This window comes from Myotis daubentonii, chromosome 6 (assembly GCF_963259705.1).
Source record: "Myotis daubentonii chromosome 6, mMyoDau2.1, whole genome shotgun sequence".
Classification (NCBI taxonomy): domain Eukaryota; kingdom Metazoa; phylum Chordata; class Mammalia; order Chiroptera; family Vespertilionidae; genus Myotis; species Myotis daubentonii.
In genome coordinates, this window is record NC_081845.1 from 27,385,867 (window position 1) to 27,395,764 (window position 9,898).

The window sequence follows — 9,898 nt, forward strand, 5'->3', positions numbered from 1 at the left end:
CACATTTGCATTAGAATCTTTTGTTCCTAGCTTCCCAGCACTAGAAATACTAGACTTCACTATAATTCATGAATACCTCTGTGTTGGCAATTCTGTCACTGATATGATAGGAAACACTAGAAAAAATACGCCCATATGTACAGAATTCTAAATAGAGTAAGTGAGAGACCACAAACTGATTCAGACAAGCAGCACATGTGGCTAGTAAACAAACGATTTACAGGTTTTTTCTCTTTCTCTTCATCTTCCACTCGGCTCGTGTCCAAAATGGGGCATGCCATAGGCTTTGTGGGCACTTCTTGGTCCTCTGGATAATGCCACTCTGGGAGTTTATTCCTTAACCCATGCCTACAGAAAGTATGCACATTTATTCTGAATTCTAAGGGGGCGGGGGACCAAACAACTTCTGTGTGTTCTGTTTTCCAGAGTGGTTTTGTGACATAGCTGTCTGTGAGTAAATTACATAGACTAACACTGGAATGAACATAAAATTGTCAATGTTTTCTCTCTCCTAGAATGCCTGTCTTCCCGTTCTTGTCTAATTTTGCCCCCACTTACCTTCCAAATCTCAGCTTAAATATTGCCATATTTGACCCTGCCCCATCACCGCCCCAACTGATGAAAGTGTTCTCTGGATGAAGTAAGGCAAAAATATCTTAGAAGGTAAGGCCACCTAAGGATTACTTAGAAGAATGCACTTAGGTCACCTCATTGTTTATTCTTAGTGAAAAGTTCCTGAAATTGTGAGGTTGCACATTAGCTAGCTTTTTTCATAGTAGAGATGCAAATAATTTCTGCCAAATGAAACAGGTAACTCCAAAGGCTTATGGCTCTATTGGGCATGAACCAGTTTACCTCTACCCATCAATCTTATCCTGAGATTCCTTCTAGCTAACTAGCTTCAGAAATGCTCATTGATCTGGTCATAACATCTGACTCACTCACTGAATAAAAGATGTTGATTTTGTATGTGTGAGATTCATGGTTTTGAACTATAGTAGAGTACAGTATTCTCCATACTCTTTTAGATTGACTTGTCTCTCTTTGCTTCATGAAGGCAGGCTCTTGAAGAAGGGTTCCTGACTTTGAACCCTCACTGCATAGTATAGTGCCTGACCCCTGAGTCATTTAGCAAGTGTAGTTTAATTCTGAGTCACTCAGTTTGTCCCTGTATCATTGTTCCAGGTCAGTGCAAGAACAGCTTCTATTTTAGGAGAACATAGATATGGAGTCAGAAATGTTGTGAAAGTCTTTTGCATGAGTTGATCAACTCTATGTAGTAGCTTTAGCCTTAATCCTTCTTTATTACTTTTATTTTGCTTTGTGCTGTTCTTGGATTAAGAATAGACGAAGTTGCTCAATAGACCTCTCAGCCAGGGCACTTTGCAAGGACAAGTAAAAGTTTGAAAAATAGCTTTCAAACTTCTTGTCTTTTAAAAAACTGTTGTGGCAGGCTAAGAGGATGAGGGAAGTTATCTTTTTTTTGGTTTTGTTTTGTTTTATTAAGAATATTTTTACCCTTGTACAAAAAAAATTGAACCCATAGACACAAACAATAGTACAATAGGCCCGGGGATGGTTTGCAGGGTGAGAGGGTCCGTGGGGGAAAAAGAGGGACATCTGTAATACTTAAAATAATAAAGATAAATTTTAAAACACCAAATTACAAATAAAGCAGTATCATGCCAAATTGCCAATTTTGATTTTATAAGCCTTTACTATATGAGCTTAGGCTTTAAAGTTACTATTTACCTAAAAACATTGACATTAATTTGCAATTATCTGTATTAATTATTGATATAAAAACATCAAATCAGGACTAGAAGTGATATGATTTCATATATTTATGTATTATATATAAAATCTTATTGTTTCTGATTCTGATTTGATCTTTCAAATTTTATATATATGTATGTGTGAGTGTATATATATGTATGTGTATATAGATACATATATATTACTTAAAAACTTGGAGGCATTTTCTGTGCATTGCCTTCTTGTCCTTTTATTTTCTTATAGCTACTACTTCAATAATACATTTTCTGTCAAAGTACTACTTTCAATGCCTATTTTTTATTTTGTCTATATTTGGAAGTGTGCTCAAAGAGAGTTATTAAGAGGTATAATGACTACCATATTAATTTCCAGAAAACGATTTCAAAATCATATGCTATAAATAATTAAATGTGTTTTGAGAAGGAATCTGACATTTAAGAAAAAAAAATTAAGGTAATGTCTCATACTTAAGAACATACACATAACCAGATTGGTTAAACTCCACCCACTATCCAGGGATTGCCAACAAATGAAAATTTGTAGAAGACCACGTGGGCATTTACAATATTTGTAGGGTTGTTCTCTGGGCCAGAAGCTGGCAAAGTTTTTTGTAAAGGGACAGATAATAAATTTTGTTGGTTTTGTGGATCATAAATGTCTGTCACAACTATTCAAAAGCAACCGTGGATAATACCTAAGCACATGGCTGTGCTTCAATCAGTATACTTTATTTAAAGAAACGGGTGGTGATCTGGATTTGGCTCATGGGCCAGAGTTTGTTGACCTTCTTTTCTAGACTGTTTTCATAGCTCAATTCTCTCTAGTTGGTCCCAAAATTAAAAAGTCACTATTCTTTTACTGTATTTTGCAGAATTATGAGAGAGAGAGAGAGAAAAAACAACTCCACTTAAATTGCTTTGACCAGTAGAAGATAAGACACAAATATATGTGTAGATATTTTGACTGAAGTATCTAAATGCTCTTTTAAATAAAGTAGGTATCAAAGCTTTGAAAATATGTATTTGAAATGCTCTAAAGATCTCATTAATTCACAAAAGCCTAAGGTAAGTTTCTCCAGGATCCTAAGCTGTAAACCTATTCTGTAATTTTATCCTTTACCTCAGGGCAGTAGCACCTAAGACACAGAAACTACTCACATGTTAATTCCAGGGCTAGGTGATAACTTGACTGCTACTTTCTTCATATTACAGGAGGAGAAAAACCTTCAGGCATTTGCTGTAGGACATAGTGAAACTTGCCACTGCTCTTTGGCAATTGAAACTCAGTACTAAACTCATTAATGATTGAGTACATTGGGATGTCCTTTATGTCAGGGGTATTTAATGCATTTCTTTTATGCCAGGGATACTTAATGCATGAATTTTGTATGCATTTCATGCCCAATTCATAATGGCAAGTTAAACAAATAAATTAAACAAGTAAACAAACTGGAAGCCCAAGCCCTCAGCCTCAGTCCCAGAAACTGAGATAATGGAAAACTACCAATAAATAAGCTCTAATATATGGTGATTATTGTCATGTTTTTTTTGATATGATGTTTTTATATTTATAAAGAAGTAAATGTTTTTTTCTCACCTTGAATTCCATCATTTGGTACTAACCAAAGGCATTTTATTGTCCATTTAAAGGTCACTTTAATGAGACATCCTTGTTTCTGATCACTTCCCAACTCTATGCCCCAAAGAGAAGAAATCCAGGAACTTCAACTTGTTTAAATGATTTTTCCTTTATTCTTACCTTAAACTTCAACTTTTATCCTGGGGTTGCAGATGAGAACTTGGAGCAAACCCCACCATCATGGACTTCATCCAAAGTGCAGGATTGCATGGGTTCCTAGGACACTAAAAGAAATAAGACCAATGTGTATGTAGAAATTATACCTTTTTGGATATATTTTTATTGCCATTTATTAAATACTATGTACTTATGGGTACTTTTCATATACTACTGTAACTCTAAATATTTCTGGAAAGTATAAATTATTATCTCCTTTTGCCAGGCTCAGAAAGATCATATGACTTGCCCTAGGCCACATAGGCAGCACATAGCAGACCTGAGTTTCAAGCTGAGGTCTACCCAGTAGAAATGCCTGTCTCAGAGATACTCAGTGTCATTCTTCACCACTATTCAAATGAAACTCATGTACAAATGTTATTTAGGGAACATGGTGAGATCCTAACTACCACCTGGATGGTATTCCCACCATTAGAGTCTCTGGCTCAGGTGACATAACTTCTTCAAGTGTTGCTGGCCACAGCTATCAGAAGGCCTTTAGGAAGATATATCTATGTGAATGTGGAAGTTCTTCCAGCACTCTCCCATTAGCCTAAGATACCCAGATTACATGACATTTAGGAGGAGGAAAGGGCATAGGAGGGTATGTTGGAACACAAGAGGAAGGAGGGGCATCTGGCAGCTTCAGTAATGTATCCTGGGAGACAGTGTTTCTCCATCTGAGGTTTTTAGATCTTCTGAAGCAGGGTTGCCTGGAATATTTTTTTTTAAATGCACATTTCCAAGCTTTGCCTTTCAATAATCTGAGTTCAGTAGGTCTTATTGGGATCTTTGTATTTACCATTCAAGTTTAAGCACTACTGATGGGGAGTATTGGGCAAATCTGTGATTGTCTAAAGAAGGATATAATTCCCAGAAAGAGGAACTTAAGGGGAAATTCTAAAAACTGATGCTAAGTATAATACGTGCATTAAGTGGTTTCTGTGCCCCAGAAGCGGTGGGTACATGAAACCCCTGAGAACTGCCTCTATTGAAAACTGTTATAGTATCAGTCCAGTATCCTCAAGTGTCCTGCATTCTCTTTTACTTAGTTTCTTTTTTTCCTTGCATGTTTAGCATCCATAGGCAAAAATATTAATTTTATCAAAGTAAGGGCCCCTCTTTCATAATGTAATGATTACAATATGAAATTGCACAAATTGAGAGAAGATACAAATCAATCTGAATTAGGCAAAATTGCCTAGTTTAACCAGGTAACATTTACATGGATGTAAACAAATATATTATGGATAATGAGTTCAAGGAATTGGTATAAAATTGAATTTAAACCCTTAATTTAAACAAACTATGTTCTCTAGTTTATACCAGATCAATATACATGGCATATGAAATTCCATAAAATACGATGCACTACATTGCTTCCTCTACACACCATTCACTATTTTTCTAAGTGCAGAATATTTTTGGATGATAAATATAATTAAATAGAGCAAAGCCATATGAATTAAAGCCATGAAGATTTAAAAAATAGAATTACAGGCTTGCTACCAGCTTGAAGGCATTAGTAGTATAACATCAGAGAAATGTATTAACCCCCAGGGGATGCATTCTTATTATCAGTTATGGATTTTGTGAGCTTTAAATTAGAAAGAGAAATGCTATGATATTTTTCTTTGAAAGCAAGGGAAGAAAGCTACTGAAAAATTTAAGCAAAGAATTGTTAACTTTGAACGTACAGTGTTTGAGTTTATACAGAGCTTGCTCCCTAGTTAGAGCCAAGATCTACATTGCATGCACAATTGCATGCAAATTGGATTTAATTTACTGCATGCTTTGCCTCTTCAATTAAATAAAATGAGAAGATGATTTTTACTTTACAAGAGTAAAACTTCAATGTGTTAAAATGTTTTACCTCTAAATTTTCCATACATGACTAATGTGCCCAAATGTTTATTTGAAATAATCTATTTAACAAGTTCATATTGAGTTCAGCCTTTCATGGAAGGTACAGGTTCTGCCTTCAAGGAGCTATGGGCTTAGTAGAAACAGAAAATACCTTCACATGGTAAACATTGACTCTAGATTTATCTGTTGAAATGCATCTTCTTGGTTCAAATCCTGTCTTCCAAACCAGTCAGTATCATTGCCTGGAATATGCCATCAAAGCACTTTTACAACATGTATTAGTTTTATGGGATTGCCATAGAAAGTACCACAGACTGGGTGGCACAAACAACAAATATTTATTGTCTCACAGTTCTGGAGCTAGAAGTTCTGGAACCTGTCAGTGAGAATCCTTCCTTCTCTACCTCTTCCCAGCTTCTGGTGGTTTATCAATAATCTTTGGCATTGTTTGGCTTTCAGCTGCAACATTTCAATCGCTGCCTCCCTTATCACATGGTATTCTCTCCTCTATCTGTGTCCAAATCTACCTCTTCTAATAAAGACACCGTCAGATTAGATAAAAGGTCTACTCCACTCCACTATGACATTATCTTACCATAGCTAATTGCATCTACTATTACCTTGTTTTCAAATAAGGTCACATTCTGAAGAACTGGGAGTTAGGACTTCAATATAGCTTTTGGGGGAAGCAAGTCAACATCTCCATGGGACTTAATAAGTCCTTTCATAATCCTGCCAGTTCAGCCTGTCTTCATTTCTCATTCACTGTGGGAGAAAGAACATGCCAAGTAATGATTTCCTTTTCTGTGGCAGGCACTTTACATATGTTAACTAACTAATCCTTGGGAGGACCCTAAAGAGAAAGCCTTATTATCGTCTTTTCACTGGTGTGGGATCTGAGGCTTAGAGAGTTTAAATACATTTCTCAAGATTTCCTTGTTTTAGGTCTTAGCTCAATTCATACCAGAACAAAGAAGCCTTCTGGAGAATCCAGAAAAAAATTAAATTGGGTTTTTCCGATATATATCCTTATGGAACACTACATTTTCTCTTTATATAATACTTATTATTTGTGTTTGCCTCTCTATCTAGAGACCATAAGCTTCATGAGGTAGAGACCCTGCATTTCCATCGTTGGGCACATGGACACTCAGTAATATTCGTTGAGCAAATGTTTGAATAAATGACCCCTATAACTAATGAGTGGTTGAATTAATATTTGAAAACTTCACTCTAAAATCTAAATGCTAACATGGTATATTTGCTGAGATGTAGGTGAGGGAGAAGGGTTGTTAAGTTAGATGAGCCTCTAAAAGAACTCTTGGCTAAGCCAAATTAGTCTACTTATGATCTCATAAATGTATCCCACACATTTCTGACTCACTCAATGAAAAGCAGAACTTTCTAATTGTAAGGCATTTCCAAATCTGGAAAAGGCACTCTTTGGAGGTAGACAGTTCCCTGTCCTTTGGGGGTGTTTAACCATTGTGTGCATGACTAATTTAGTCCCATGTTACAGCAATGCTTCCTATCCTTTTTGTGTGTGTGTGTGCCTTGGCATTAATTGAAAATGTTACTATTTCTATGGCACTTGAGGTAACAACCAGACACACTGTTCTCAGGGCTGAAGGGATCAGTATCTGATTCTCTCTTAACTTTTTTTTTTGGGGGGGGGCGGACACAACATGTGGAATGTTCTAGGATAAAAAATTCAATCCCTCCGGACTTTTTAGCTATAGGAAAAATTAAGATATCCTCTAATCTTGAGGTTTTTTTTTTAAAAAAAAAAACAGAAAAAAACTCCTTTTCTACATTCTTTATGCAGAATCCAGAGTAATGTAGTAATGGTGCAAATCAGATCATGTCACTCCTTTTCATAAATCCTTTTACTTGTTTTATAGAATGTTTCAAAGAAAATCCAGAATTTTTCCTTGAACTAACAGGCTCTGAACAGTTTAATCCCTGCTTACCTCTCCCAATAATTTCCTATGGCTTTCCCCTTTGACCACTGTAATCCAACCCCAGGAATTTATTTCCAGTCTTCAAATAAGCCAAAATTAGTCTTGCCTCAGGGTCTTTGCACAGTTACCTCCAAAGGCAAAGATACAATCATGACTCTTTTTCATCCTTCAATCTTTTGCTTAAATATCACACCTCAGTAAGCCTTTCCCTGATTGTCATATATCAGGAGTTTCTATGTGTTATAGTCTCTTGTACCATATGTTTGTTAAGAAACATCGTAGAAATTCTTAAATAGCATATATTTTATTTAAATTGTCATTTATTAGTCCCATACACCATTCATTATACCTACCTACCACCTTTTTCTTGACTTGTGAGTTTCACAAAGCAGAGAACTTGCTTTATGTATGGTTCTAGTCCCAGTGCACACAATCATGCCTGGCACATTGTAAGAGCACAGTACTTATAAATTGAATGTGTTAATTAAAACATTTCAAGGATAACTTGACAAATAGACAAATAGGAATAGTGTAAGCCCAAAGAGGATGGATGTGTAATGAATGAGATGTCCACAAAGGATAGATTTGAAGGAGTGGTCACATCAGGATGTAGGAATTGAGAAAGATTTCATGGAAGCTTCTGATGTATCAAAACATGAGATGAAGGCATGTTTGTATGTGTGTATGTGCTTGTGGAAGTATTTCAGGAGAAATAATGGTCAATTAAAGTACATTGTTAGGAGAGGAGTATGGTCTAGGAACAATAAGTAATGCAATTTGATTCGATTACATCAGTGGTTTTTAACTAGGTGTGATTTTGCCTCTCCCCTCTCCCCCCCCAGGGACATTTGGTAATGTCAGTTTTGTTTGCTTCAACCTAGGGGTGTTACTGACATCTATTGGATAGAGGCCAGGGATGCCATTAAACATTCCTCAGTGCAAAGTACAGTCCATCTGAAAAAAATTGTCTGGTCCCATATGTTAATAGTTATGAGTATGATAAATTATGGATTAATAGAATATAGTATAGAAAGATTACAGATGATAAGACTGAAAAAATAAGGCAAGACATAACTATAGAAATATTTATGTCAATTCAGTCATTTACTTAGTAGGTAGTTTTTGCAAAGATATAACAGGTTTACAATAGGCTTAGGGAGGACTAACCTGGTAATTGTATGAAGACAGCCTAGAGCACTATTGGAAAAGATCTATTTGGAGGCTACATTCATGGTCTAGAATAGAGATTAAAAGTCCCTGCACCAGAGGAATGCCAAGGGAGATGGAAAGGACTGGATAGAATTATTATGTTTCAGGGTCACAATATTCAGCGATTGCCAACAACAGAATGCATCAATTTTGGTTAAGAAGTTTTTAAATATAAATTCTTACGTCTCTTTGATTCAGTTCACATGAATTTTGAAGGAAAATACCACAAGTCTTGACTTTTTGTCCATAAATGTTTGGAATGTCCCTGAGGTTTCTTCAGTATTTCATATCACATATTTTTATCAGTGAGTGGAGAATTGAAAAACATGTACTGTAATCACTAACAACTCTGTTGCTTTGGTGAAGACATTTGTTTTTGCACCATATTTGGGGATAAAATGGGTGTTAAAAAAAAAGAGTAAAGGGAGAGAGAGGAAGAGAGAAGCAAACAAACCAAACCACAATTGTTTTAAATTTCTCTAGTAGTATATTTGTATGTAGAATACTCGGAAGATGAGGTATTTGAAAAGTAGAGTCAAAGAATCTTAAAGTTGGAAGGTTATCTAGTCCAGTCTTCTTTATTCAAGCACAAAATTAAAACATTAAATGGGATGGCTAACTACTCTTGTCTTAAAAGATCTTCAGTGCTTGGCCAGCTGCCAGGTTGTTCAAAATCAGTGCTCATATTTGCAGTAGGTTTCTAAGATTTCAAGATATTGGCAACTGACAAAAGTCTCTTTCAAAAGTAACTGGTATCTTTATTAAGGTATGACAAATGACATATGAATAAATACTGTGTGGAAGTGCCAAAGTAAAAATATGAGTTAATTTTTATTTGGACTTTATCTTTTATTAGATGTTTCACAGACCTTCTGTCTAAATTTTATTCCTCACTTCCTATAGTCTGGGAAGAGCCAATTACCGTCACAAACAGAAATCATTTGTTTATTAGCAGTAGCCCCATCATGGTCCTGATGCCAGACTTAGAAATTCCATTCTCTAGGAAGAATAACATTTTCTATCCCTCCATGGTCAGTGGGCCACACCTGGCAGGTGCTTCCTGCTCACAGATATGGGGTAGGGAAGCTGAGCTCTGTAGCCTCCCACTGGTTTGCTTCAGAGCTTCAAGGCACATTTACTTAACTCACATTATCACACGTTCTTGATAATATATATTTTAAATTGCCCAGGCACTTTGATCACAGAAGTCAAGAGCATATAAGGTCCTTGTCTTTTATAGAAGGAACATTAGACATGGAAGCTTTAACATTCCTAAGAGAGCAGATGTCTGG